The sequence below is a fragment of the Macaca thibetana genome, chromosome 4 (genome assembly GCF_024542745.1).
Source record: "Macaca thibetana thibetana isolate TM-01 chromosome 4, ASM2454274v1, whole genome shotgun sequence".
NCBI classification, from domain to species: Eukaryota; Metazoa; Chordata; class Mammalia; order Primates; family Cercopithecidae; genus Macaca; species Macaca thibetana.
The window spans coordinates 29,644,173-29,656,441 of record NC_065581.1 but is presented as its reverse complement, the minus strand read 5'-3'; the positions used below and the strand labels follow the sequence as shown (position 1 = coordinate 29,656,441).

The 12,269-nt window shown below is 41.1% G+C and overlaps 1 pseudogene across 1 annotated transcript in view; it reads left to right on the top strand.

Moving 5' to 3' along the window:
- LOC126953102 (patr class I histocompatibility antigen, alpha chain G-like) overlaps positions 1-12,269 on the top strand; it is a 230,601-nt pseudogene that overhangs the window by 89,565 nt on the left and 128,767 nt on the right. The window lies entirely within an intron of this gene.

The following is a 12,269-nucleotide window of genomic DNA, read 5'->3' as shown; positions in this document are numbered from 1 at the left end:
AGCGAGTCCTCTACCACGTCTGTTCAGCTGAGGAGGAGACATGGCACAGTGAGAATAAGGCATGAAAAGGACAAAGCAAGGCAGGAACACACAGCTCACATGCAGACGCTAGTGTACTGAGTGGGTTCAGAGGATGGACTTGGGGATGGGAGAAGAGAAGTAATATGATGAAAGAAGACAGAGACTCCACATAGAGGCCAGGAAAACATCCTAACACAGTATTAAAAACCAGGGGCATGAACCAGTCAAGTGTCCATTATGCATCAGGTGCCCATGACCTACATGATGGGATTGAAGACAAACACACTAAGGAACAGGGAGGACCTAAGGGTTTCATGATATCAACATTCACTGTGGAGAAGACGTCTGTCTCATCAGGCAGCTCACTATCACTGACCTCAAAGCGATACTGCCCGTCACTGAGCATCCTGGCATCATTCTCATCTGACACAAACATGATGGCCAAGCCCTGTTCCAAACCAACTGCTCTAGTCACCTGGAAGGAGACAGATGGTAGGACTAGAAGACCTCAAAGTAGGAAGACACCCAGAGAGAGGGATGAGGATGTGAAGTATGAAAAGATACAGAAAATAAGCAGGTGGGAGAGTGGTTGTCCCTCTGCATGTGGAGCTCACCTGATGCAAGTAGGACTCAGAATCTTCAGGCATGCCATAGGTAAAGGCAGTGTTCACCTGCTCCATGTCCATGACTTGGCCAAATAGGTTGGTAGCCAAAGAATTAGTCTTTAAAAATCTTTTGAGGTCATTCTCAGACGAGTGTAGAACAACAAAAACTGTTATTCACCTGAGGTGCATTCTCCTTCTCAGGTTCAGAAATGAACCACATGTAAGAGAAACCAAAGACTGGAATTCTCATCGCACCCAGAAAACTGGACTAGGGACCTGGAGAGCCGTGTGCCTGTCATTCCTCCACCGCTCACGTGCTGTGTGACCGCAGGAGAAGCTCTCTACTCATAAGGCCTCTTTGATTCATCTGTGAATCATGGACAAACACCTCCATTCTAGCAACCTTACAGAAATGCAGGGAGGACGAAGTGATCAATGCAGAGGAAAAAAGCAAAGTGATGACATTTACTCCTAGACAAGACTCTTTAGGAAAATGTACCTTAAAAGTAGGAGAAAACATAGTATCTGCCATCCCCTGCCAAAAAACCTCTTTAGTAATTATGATTGTTCATCATCTTTCTATAAAATAAGGGCAAAACTATTTCACTCAATATCTCAAATAAATGAAATATAGTTTGTAATTCTATGTCAGCTCATCTCCACAACTTTTGCTCTGTGTGAAACTGAAAAAAGATGGGAACACATCCTTGTTTTTGTGGTGGCCAGAAAACCCACAAAGGCTTGGAAATGACCCTGTATTTTCCATTGACTCACTCTGTTTTGGAGTCCTAGGTAATTCATATTCTTAAATAAATCACATGTTGATACATAGGACAGAGTAGAAAAGGTAGAATTTCTCTTTTCATTTGCTAGGGCTGCCATAACTAAGTACTGCAGGCCATAACTAAGTACCACAGGCTGGGTGAGTAAAATAATAAATATTTGTTGTTTCACAGTTCTGGAGGCTACAGGTACAAGGTCAAGCTGCTGCAGGGTTGCTTTTATCGGAGGCCTCTCTCCTTGGCTTGTAGACGGTCACTTCTGTCTTCTCAACACAGGACTTCAACATATGAATTTTGGTTGGGGAGGGACACAATTCATCTCATAACAGAGTAGATCATCCTTGGTAGTGGGTATTCGAAAAAAAATAAAAGAGAGTACATCCCCTTAGCTTAGTGCTTCATCTTGGTTTTCTGAAATTTTGGTCTCGCCATAAGAACAAAAAAGGACAAGAACCAAAGTTCAGTTTTTCCCCGAAGGTGAACCCTCCGTAAGTCTGGGTAATCCCAGACATCAAGAAGAGGTGTATGCAGTTCTCCAAAGTCTTACTTTCTCCAGGAATTCTGTTTCTGCCTTTCTAACTGGGAAGAAGATTCTCTCAGGAGAGCCACCTCCTCTGATGCTGTATGGGCTTCATTCTGCTGGGACTTACAGAATATAAAAGTTGATCTTAATAAAAAGAAAATATTTGCCAAATTTTTACCATGCTCATAATTTTTGTACCATTTAAAATATCCCATATTGTTTTTATTTTTAAAGTAATACATAACATTTGCACATGTTTATGGGGCACATGTGATCATTTGACACATGCACAGAATGTGGAATAATCAAGTCAGGGTGTTTGGGGAATCCATCACCTCAAGCATTTATCTTTTCTTTGTGTTGGGAACATTTAAAATCCACTCTTCTAGCTATTTGAAATATACATTTTTGTTAGCTTTAGTTGGCCTGCTGTGCTTTAGAATATTAGAACTTATTTTTTGTATATAACTGAATGTTTGTACCTATTAATCTACCTCTCTACATCTTCCTACCCTTACGTTCTTCCCAACCTCTGGTAACTGTCATTCTACTCTCTACCTCCACGAGATTAATGTTTTTAGCTCACGCATGAGTGACAATGTGTGATATTTGTCTTTCCTTGCCTGGCTTATTTCACCTAACATGACCTCTGGTTCTATTCATGTTGCTGCAACTGACAGGATTTCATTCTTTTTTAAATGACTAAATTGCATTCCATTGTATATACATACTACAGTTACTTTATTCATTCACCCATTGATTTCACATCTTTGCTTTTGTGAATAGTGCTTCAATAAACATGGGCGTACAGGTACTCTTTTGATATATTGATTTCATTTCCTTTGGATAAATACCCAGAAGTAGAATTGTTGCATCAGATAGTAGTTCCATTAATAGTTGCAGTCTTTTAAGAAATCACTCTACTGTTTCCCATAATGGCTGCACTAATTTACATTACCACCAACAGTGTATAACAGTTTCCCTTTCTCCACATGCTCACCAGCATCTATTATTTTTTTTTTAACAATAGCAATTCTAACTAGGGTAAGATATATCTCATTGTAGTTTGATTTGCATTTTCCTGGTATTTAGTGATGTTGGGTACTTTTCACACACCTGTTGGCCACTTGTATGCCTCCTCTTGGGAAATGTCTATTCAGACCCTTTGTCCACTTTTTAATTGGATTATTTGTATTTTTTACTGCTAAGTTTTGAGTTCCTTGTATATTCTAGATATTAGTCTAGAATATACTAATGGATGAATATACTAGTTGGATGAATACTTAGCAAGTATTTTCTCTATTCAACAGGTTATCTCTTCATTCTGTTGGATGTTTGCTTTGCAGAAGTTTTTTGTTTAATATAGTCCAATTTGTCTATTTTAACTTTTTTTGCCTGTGCTTTTGAGGTCTTAGCCATAAAATCTTTACCTAGACCCATGTCCTGTAGTGTTTTCCATATGTTTTCTTCTAGTAGTTTTATAGCATTTGGTCTTTCGTTTAAGTCTACAATCCCTTTTGAGTTGATTTTTGTATATGGTGAGGGACAGGGGTCTAGTGACATTCTTCTGCATCTCGTAGCATTTTCCCAGCATCATTTATTTAAGAGACAGTTCTTCCCCAGTGTATATTCTTGGTTCCTTTGTCAAAGGGACTCCTTTGAGAGTTCTCATTAAGAAGCAATGTTTAATTTCACCAATGCTTTTTCTGCATCTATTGAGATGATAAGATGGTTTATGTCCTTCATTCTGTTGATGTGGTATATCACATTTTTAAATTTAAATATGTCAAACAATCCTTGCATCTCTGACATAAAACTCACTTGATCATGGTGTATTGTTTTGATCTGCTGTTGGATTTGTTTGCTAATATTTTCAATTACCATTTTTATTACTAATACTTAAATTTTTATTGTAAGCATTTTAAACTTGTAAAATTTACATATATACTGAAATGATCAGATCTACATCAAATTCATCAATGAATTTCAACAAATACAGTCATATCACCCATGTTACTATCAAGATCCACAAAGTTATTTTTATTCTACATTCAACCTAGCCTCCCTTTGCCCAGCAGCCATTGATCTGATGACTACCATGATAGAGTAGCTCTTCCTGTTTTAAAACTTCATACATATCCACTCATCCCATATGGCCTCCCTTGTATCTGGCTTTTTGCACTTGGTGTAATATCTATGCGGTCCACCCAGGTTGTTGCATGTATCAGTAGTTCATTCATTTTTATTGCTGGTAGTATTGCATTGTAAGATTGAATCACTTTTTTTGTACATTGTGGGGCTATTCTTCGTTTTTTATTGTTACAAATAAAGGAACTATGGAAACACTTGTGCAGTAATTCTTGGACATAATCTTTATTTCTGTTGAGTAAATACCTAGGAGTGGAAATGCTAGCCATAGAGCACTAGCTTGTTTAACTTTATCAGATGATACAAAACTGATTTTCAGAGTGGCTGTTTCATATTCTTATAGGCAATGGATGAGACTGTTTCACATCCTTGCCAACATTTATATGTATTAATCATTGAAATTTCAGCCATTCTAATAAGCACTTAGTGTTTTCTCACTGTGGTTTTACTTTGCGTTTTTCCCTGATGACTGTTGACCGTTTGTATACTTTTTTTGTGATGTTTCAGAAGATTTCTCTAAAGATTGTGGAAGGAGCTAAATAAACATGATTTCTCTTTCTGTAAGTGCTAGACCTAAAGTGGAATGTCCAGAATCCATCCACACTTCCCAGTCTAACCCACCCAACCCCATATTTGCCCCCTGAAGTCCAGATTCCTTCATTCCTCTTTATATTCTATTCAGTTAATTCTGCCTCCAGCTCACACTCCTCCAGAAAGTCTATTACTGTGAAGGTCACTAACATGCTCAGTATTATCATCTCTCCATCTGTCTGTACCTCTCCGTAGCTTTCCTCACACTCAATATTATTTTCTTATTTTGCTCAGTTCCTGTGGATTCACTTCACAAATATTAATTCAAAATCGTTCTAGCTGAAAGAAAGATTAGAGAATTATAAAAAAATCTTTGCGAAGGCCCACCCGGGTTTGTCTGTTGGTGACATTTTAATATTATTGTCTATATATAGTATACATAGAAAAATAATAGAAATATACGTGGATAGCCTTGATTTTTCACAGCTCTGATATGTGTATGTTTCAGTCAATACTGTACTGAGCAAACCAAGAATTGCAGGTGGATGTGTTACTTGAATTTAGTGTATTATATTTTTACTAAGTTTTAGGAAATCTCTTTGTTTGAAGTCTTTTAGACTTGTTTTTAAAGACCAGGTCTCACTCTGTCACCCAGGCTTGAGTGCAGTGGCACAAATACAGCTCACTCTACCTCAACCTCCCAGGTTCAAGCGATCAACCCACCTCAGCCACCCAAGTAGCTGGGAGTATTGCTGTGCTCCACCATGCCGGGCTAATTTTTGTATTTTTTGTAGAGAGGGTTTTTGCCATGTTTCCCAGGCTGGTCTGGAATTCCTGAACTCAAGCGATCCACCCACGGTGACCTCCCAAAGTGCTAGGATTACAAGTGTACACCACCTTGCCTGGCTTTGCTTTAAGACTTCTTGTAAATTGTTTCTTGCTGATTTTATCATTCATTTACTTGCTTTTCAGTTAACATGGTCTATGACATGAATTCATGTTCATACAAATAGTTCATTTGCTTTCATTGCTGGATAGTATTCCATGGGAGGAATATACTACAATTTATCTCTTTCCCTCTTCATTGATACTTAAGTTGTCTCTATTGTAGACCTCACTGCAATGAACATCCTGGGATATTGCCTCCCGCTCTCAGAGATATGTGAGTTCCCCTAGAATATACATCTAGGAGTGGGGTCACTACAGCTTTTCCACATGATGCTATATAATGCAAAATTGTTCTCTGAAAGAAATAATCCAAATGCCTATCAATAGGGGGCTGGTTAAAAAGCACCACACTCAAAAGAAGCAATGTCTGTTTTTTTTTTTTTTTAAATCGCATATGTATACGATAGTGTATCATGAAAATTTCAAACGAAGATGTAGTGAAGCTCTTGGTATTTCTTCATGTGATGGTCTTTGTGATACAATGTGAAGGGAAAGGCAAGGTGCAGGAAAGCATATGTAGTTTGCTAAAATTTGTGTGAAATGGGAGAAAGATTATATACATATACATTTAGATTGACTCGCATATGCATAAAATGCCTTTGAAAGAATAAGTAAGAAACTGATATAAATGGCTGCCTTTCAAGATGCAGTAGCATAGGAGAGAGTCTTTTAACTTTTTGAATTTTAAGCCAAGTCAAAACATAAAATAAAAGATAATTCCAAGGCAGACAAAACAAACAAAATCACATCCTTCGACATAAAAAACTTAAAAGAAAAGCCTGATGAAATTAATTCTCTTACTTCCCTTAATTAAAAAAAAAATTGTCTAAAAATTATATCACTCCTTAAACAAGGATGTTTCCTGCCGCTTTAATTCAGTATGTTGTTTTCTTTTTCATTGCACTGTCTTTCTTTATGTGTGTGTCTGTCTTTCATTCATTAAAAAGCAAAATGAGGGCATGGTTAATTAACAAATGCAATTGGTTTGGTGAAGGAAATTTTGATTAATCTTGATGTAAATGATGAAGCTGAATCTACAAGAAATTCTATGGGGTCCACTGCAACAATTGTGGATTCAGCAGGCTCAGAACTCCCTCTACTGTTCATGTGGGTTCAAGTATGTGATCTTTAGAAAAGAGAACATGGGTAATTCTCCTGGAAAACACATGATTGAATCCATTTGCCAAATTTTGAAAGTCCTCATTATGAGCCCATTCTAAGTATTTGTCATATGAAGTCACCCTGTATTTGGATCAGAAGTTACACTCAGAGCTCACATCCCAGGCCCAAACAGCCCAGGACAGCAGAGCAAGGCCCACAGGTCAGTTTTGTAAGGGGTGGGAAGGATTAAAGGTGTGGGGGCCAGTTGTGAAGTAGTGGGAGCCCCAGATGCTGTGTGAAGTTGAGCCTCTGGATTGCTCTGTATCCCACATTTGATTCCTCCCTGGGTGTCTGCCATTCCCGGGATCCCAAGGAAATCAAACGCTGCAGCCTTGGGTGGGGTGCTTTCTAGGATGGGCCAGGCATGGTCTAGTGTATCCTATACCTCTGCCTGTCAGCCCTCTTCTGATGTTAGAAATCAGTATGGATGGCCTTGGGGTGGTGATTCTCCAAGTGTGGTCCTGGGACAAGTAGCAGTGGCATCACCTGAGAACTTGTTAGAAATGTGATTTTCAGGCCCTGCCTTGGAATCAGAAACTGCATTTTAAGAAGGCCCCCAGCAGAATTCTGTATTTCAAATCAGGCCTCTCTCTCTCTGTCTCAAGACTCAATATTGAGCACCTGTGACTTCTGGATGGTCAGAGGTGGGACACACTTCCTTGCCAGGAAGCTTCTGGTTCCTCAGTCAGCTTAGTCTGAGTCCTGGCCTGGCCTAAGGGAGAAAAATTCATGTCCTGGGCTCTGAGCAATGCTCTCCTGTCCTGGATGCCTGTCAAGCTCCTACTTATACCTCAAAATACAGCTCAAATGTGTTCTCTTATGAAACTTCTGTGACTCCTTGGTCAGAGCAGATGGTCTACTTCTGCATCTGCAAAGCAAGTTGCATGTTCTGCCAACCATTTGTGTAAGAATTTCCCTACTGGTGACAGAGTAAGACTCTTGTCTCAAAAAAAAAAAAAAAAAAAAAAAAAAAAAAAGAATTTCCTTACCGATCTCTGCCTGAGCAAGCCTGGCTCAACCTTGAAGGCAAGGAGGGTTTTGTTCCTCTTACCTCAGCCTCAGCTTCTTTAACACAATGCCTGGCACATGGTAGGTGTTTGATAAATATTTACCAAATGAAGGGATTCCCTGCAATGACCTGGAAGACAAGAAGGTGGAATAAAAACTCACAAGCCAAAAGTGGCTGGGAGAAGGTTTTCCAAATCCCAGTGCTGTGTGAGATAGGGCCCGCTGATGTTCACTTTTAGAAGCTTCCCATCTGATCTGCCTTGTTCTCTTCAGAGGCATAGCTATGCTTCGCTGCCAAGGTCCACCTAATTACACATTACCTTTCAGGACCCTTTCAGAGTAGCCGGGTCCAAACTCCACAACAACTTCCTGCCTTAGCTCCAAATCTGAGCTGCAGGCCTAGTGTGGTGGTTCACGCTAATCCTAGCACTTTGGGAGGCCGGGGCAGCAGATCACTTGAGCCCAGGCCTTAGAGACCAGCCAGGGCAACGTGGCACAACCTCATCTCTACAAAAAACACTAAACATTAGCTGGGGCTTGTGGCGTGTGCCTGTAGTGCCAGCTATTCAGAGGTCTGAAGTGGGCGGATCACTGGAGCTGGGGAGATCGAGGCTGCAGTAAGCCGTGATCATGCCACTGCCTTCCAGCCTGGATGACAGAGTGAGACTCTTGTCTCAAACAAACAAAAACTACACCTCTGGAGCTAATTTGTTGGGAGTTAAGAGCTTATCCTACTGCGGTGTCACTATGAGTGATATTGGGTGGCTTTAACATTGGGGGTGTTTACATTTCTAAAAAGAAAAGTGCCCCACAAAGAATGTAAAGTTTTAGTGTGTACAGGGGTCTTCAGGAGAAAAAAGGCAATAACTCCAGTAATATTCAGTAGCTGACTGTCCCGCCCACCCGCCACCCACAGCCTAGGCAGGGGCTGGACTCTCACCTCAGCCCCTCCTCAGGTACCCTGGATGTGGATGGTCCCTCAGTGTGAACCCACCAGGGCTCTGACCCTGGCTGCTCTTCCCACTGTTGTGGAGCCTCTGTGGGTGTGGCCCATGCAGGGGGCCTGCTCAGGAGACCGAGTGCCCTTTAAGTCTCAAGTCCTAAATTTTTGAAGCACCTATGTCAGATGTTCAGGATGGAAGAGACTCAGATGCTCACATCATAGTAAAAGAAAGAATCCATCCCACTCTCTCAGGTGTGATGGAATTAAAATTAAATAACAATCAATAATCAAAATGATCATATTCTCTGTGTTGACTTTATCATTCAGCCGACGCCTATAACCCAGGGATGGATCAGACATTGTAGAGGAAGAGTTTATTTCTTCTTTCTGAAGGCTCCATCAGCTGGAGTTTTTGTCCTGCGATGTAGAGAGGAGACTTTGCTTCAAGGTAAGTTAGGACTGAGCACAGTGGCTCACCCATGTCATCCTAGAACATTGGGGAGGCTAAGGTAGGAGGATCACTTGAGCCCAGGAGTTCAAGACCAACCTGAGAAACAGTGAGATGTATTCTGTTCAAAATTTTAAAAAATATATTAGATGGTCATTTTGGTGCTTTCTCTTGACTGTTCAGGAGACTGCAGAATCACTTGAGCCCAGGAGCTCAAGGCAGCAGTGAACTATGATGGACTCACTGCACTCCAGCCTGGGTGACAGAGCAAGTCCCTATCTCTAAAAAAATAAATAAATAAATAAAAATAAAAATAAAGAAAAGAAAAGAAAAGAAAGTGACCTGAGTTAGAACAGGACATTTGGACTTTTTTTTATTAAAATTGTATTTCAAATGTTGTAAAACTTCATAATCAGCATTTTAACCTTTTAGGAAGTGGAATCTGCTCAATTACAGAAAATATAAAAAATGCAGAGAAGCAGAAAGATGGTAAACACCTGTGTCCCCACTGGGAGGCTCAGGATGAATCTTTGCCTGTCAGAGCCTCAAAGATGCCAATGAAAAGGGGCCCTGGAGCTGTGCTTTGCAGCTACCCCCTGAGTTTCTACCCCTGGTTTCTGTGCATGTGGTGTCTGTGCAGGACGACTTAGTGTAGTCACACTGTATGAGTTATTTTGAATCTTGCTTTCCAAACTTTATTATTATCAATAAGCAACTTTATATGTTATCACAAACTCTTCTTAAACAGTACTTTTCCTAGCTGTATACTATTTTCAAAAAATGATGTAGCTACTCTTCTTTTGCAAGTTCTTCTTCCTTATGGTAAATAGTATCTGATTAATATCCTTATACCTAAAGAGTCTTCTATATTTTGGATTTCATTGTAGAATTATAGATTTCTCAAATGTATTTGGTCAAAGTGCATGAACTTTTTTTTTTGTTTTGCTTTTGAGATGGAGTCTCACTCTGTCACTGAGGCTGGAGTGCAGTGCCACAATTTCGGCTCACTGCAACCTCCACCTCCCAGGGTCAAGTCATTCTTGTGTCTCAGCCTCCCGAGTAGCTAGGATTACTGGCGTGCACCACCACACCTGGCTAATTTTTGTATTTTTAGAAAAGATGGGGTTTCTCCATGTTGGTCAGGCTGGTCTCGAACTCCTGACCTCAGGTGATGCACCTGCCTCGGACACACATGTTATAAAATTGCTTCTCAAAAGCAGCATACCAATTATCTTCACCATCATTCACCCCTTATTTGTCAAGTCCCTCCTCTGTACTGGGATGTTCTAGATGCTGGGGATGCAAGTGGTGACTGGACGAGGTCCTGGCCTCAAAGAATATGTTTCAGTGGTACAGACGACAACTTCCAAATTTATTCCAATATCAGTGATAATTGTTATGGAGAAAATATACCTGGATTAGAAGATTGGTGGTGGTGAGGATGGCAGGAGATATATTTTGTTGGATAAGAAGTTCCTGAGAACTTGACTAAGGGACATTTGAGCAGAGAACTGAATGGCATGAGGAGTGAGCCATGTGGATCCCTGGGGAGCAGGTGCCTGTGGGAGTCCCAGCAGGAGCTGGTGGCAGAGACAGGATGGAGCAGTGACAAGAGACTGGTGCGAGTGGAGATGAGTGAGCTGGGCTGAGGCTGGTGGGATGAGGCCACAATGGCCAGAGAGGCCCTGTGATGAGGGGCTGATAGGAAATGGTGAGAGGAAGGGAAGAGGCTGGAGCGTTTCTGGGACGTGGTGTTGAGGATGTGCTCTAATCCCCATTTGAAAGGTTCACTCTGCCTGTTGTGTGGGTGATGGAAAGCTTCATGAGAGGCAGCAGGCAGCCCAGCTGGAAGGCCCTTCTGGTTTACTATCCTACAGAGGATGGCTCTGGGGAGGAGGCAGTAGAGGACTGTGAAGTGATTGGATTTGGGGTTAATACATTTTTCAGATGGTCTTAGCAGTTATTTAATAGAGAACCACTCATTTATTTACTGAACTTCATTCCACAGTTGATTCCAGATGGCTTATTGCAACAACCAAATAATAAATATACATGTGTTATTTAAAAACCAACAGCTAGGAAAGTATAGACTTAAAATATTAAGGCTGGGGTAAAGCTAGAACACTACTAGGCAAGAAGGAACCTCTGAAACATTTGCCAAAATTGACTTTACTGTTTACCTAGCCATGGATTTGTTGGCTCACAATTTTATTGCATCAGGGAGGCACAGAGGGGGGTGACAGTACAGGTCACTTGGCCCTTGTTTCCTGTTTCAGGAACATTTTCCTGTTTTACACTTAAAGTCAGAGCAAATTATGTAACTGCAGTTTGTTCAAAAATGAAGACAACACCTAAAAAGTCAGAAAGTAAATGTACAAACCCCAGGGGTCTAAGGAGAGTCTGCATTTCTCCCCCAAAATGTCCTCACCCTGCGCTATTGAATGGAGAGGGTCCTTTCCAGGGGCCCTAAGATGCAGGGGCAATTGGGCTGCAGCCCTAGCTAGAGATGTCCTTTATACCTGCAGTTTCCTTATGCCTGGCAGTCAACTTCAGTGATCTCACCTGAGCTAGAAACTTGTTGTTTTGATATTGGTTCTGTGTGAGCCTTTGTGTAGGCTTAAAAATGTGACATGGAAATTTTGCTATAATGGTTTTTCTTTGATGGAATTTGACATGCACGGTGGCTCTGGCTTCCCTGTTGGTCCCCGGAGAGAATTTAGTGTCCTGCAGCTTTTTTTTCAAGATCCTTGTGTGTAAGAGGGGTCAGGAGACTTGGAGTCAGGGAATCCTCCAATCTCACCCTCCTCTCTAATGCTTTCCAGTCAGGGGGCCTTGCCTCTCTGCACATCTGATTAATATAATTGTCCCAGCTCCTGAACAAAAAGCACAGGTGCACATAACACTCACTCCTGCATGCAGTGCCAAGGTGGGGAGGTTTCCTGAATGCCAAGTTTAGCACTTTGACTCCCATTCACACACACACAAACACACACACACGTACACACACTCTCACACACAGATACACACACTAACTCATACAGGCACATACAGTTGCACACACATTCGCACACATATTTAGACACATTCACACACACGGGCACACACACACACAGCACACACACACACACACACAGCCTGAAGGAGCATTGTG